Here is a 1,528-nt window from a genome sequence, read left to right on the forward strand (position 1 = left end):
TACAAGAGGGAGTAGCAGGATGAAGGCTATAGTTTTGAATCCCTAGGCACTTAATGATGATTGTAAAAAAAAATAACCAATAGGCAGAGTATTAGTTACAAGGTAGGCTTCAAACCTGACCGCACTTAAAATGACTTGGAGAGCTTTTAAACATGCCCAACTCCAAACGAAAAAAAAAAATCTGGCTAATTTTAGCGTGCAGCCAGGGTGAGAACCACAGATATACAAGTAGAGAAACAGTAGGGTTTTGGCCTCTTTTTTATTTTTTGAAATTGTCTATGAGGAACAGAGGTTTTTAAATTGAAACAAAGCAAACCCCACTGTATTTAAATAAAGAGCTGACATACAAGGAAAGGAGTAAACTTGGTCATGGCTTTAAGCATCCTTAGAAACTGATGAAATATCTGTAGACATTTTGGCTCTTAAAAAAAAAAAGGAAGACAAAATAGCTATATGGCTGGCTTTTAGGGGCAGTTTTCAGTCACTGCAGGACATCTCTGGAAGGCCCTCTGGGACACTTCCAAACTATTTCAGCAGCAGCCCCCTCCCCTGTACACCACAGAATCTCAAGAATACTTCCAGTATAAGAACTAGAAAGTTGTACTGTTTAGGTTTTGTTTCTCTGCAAAATAGTATTTTCCCCCACAAAACAACTCTGTCCTTGAAAACTGATCTGTATGATGAAAACTTGTGGCAAGGAAATGAGTTGAGAAACATCCAAAGATGAAAACGTACTATTACTGTTACTAAACCACGGTGAGGAGCCCTTGGCCTCAGAGGCGCTTGTCAAAGAATGGCTGCGGCTCTCCAGCCAGAAGTCCACCTCCCCACCTCTCAGCCTCCTGGTCCTCTGCGCAAGTTTCTCGACTAGTTTTTATTCATGCACATTTTAAATAAAAATCTCGGGGCCTTTCTTTTGCAAACTTTGGTTTCTGGAATCTGTATTTTAAAAAAATGGGTTTAAACAGTCTTTTTTTCCAAATATAAAATTGTGCTAGGGACTAGTTTTGGGGGCTCTACTTCACATGGCATTAGATGACCAGGAGAGTCTCTGTTCTGATTTGAAGCTGAGAGAATGTGGGGGCACCTGGCTGGCTCCAGTCATCAAGTTCATTTTGGGTCTTTCTAACCAGAATTCCTCCTTGCTCCTCTTCATCTATTTGTCTGGTACCCAGTTGTCATACAGTTCTCTCCACAACCCTGACCTGTAGTGGCCTGAGCAGGGTTCTGAAATCACTTTCCCCTCCTTTGTCCCGAAGCCCTCATTCCACCAGGCAAGTGGTTCCTTCCATCCATCAAAAGCATTTTGTCTTAAAACTTCTATCATTTGGCACTTGTGTCTTGTGTTATTAGTTCATGCATTGGAATTTCAGCTTCATCACATGCCAGCTGTGACTGAACAAGTCACGTAACCTCTCCCAGGAAATGAAAGCTGTTGCTGTTGCACCTTTTGCTGTTCCCCCTGAAACGAGCCTCTGTGTCTGGAAATCCTCTAGGATCCAAGTGAAAAGAGAAGCCTGACCTGATG

The sequence above is a fragment of the Camelus ferus genome, chromosome 17 (genome assembly GCF_009834535.1).
Source record: "Camelus ferus isolate YT-003-E chromosome 17, BCGSAC_Cfer_1.0, whole genome shotgun sequence".
NCBI lineage: Eukaryota > Metazoa > Chordata > Mammalia > Artiodactyla > Camelidae > Camelus > Camelus ferus.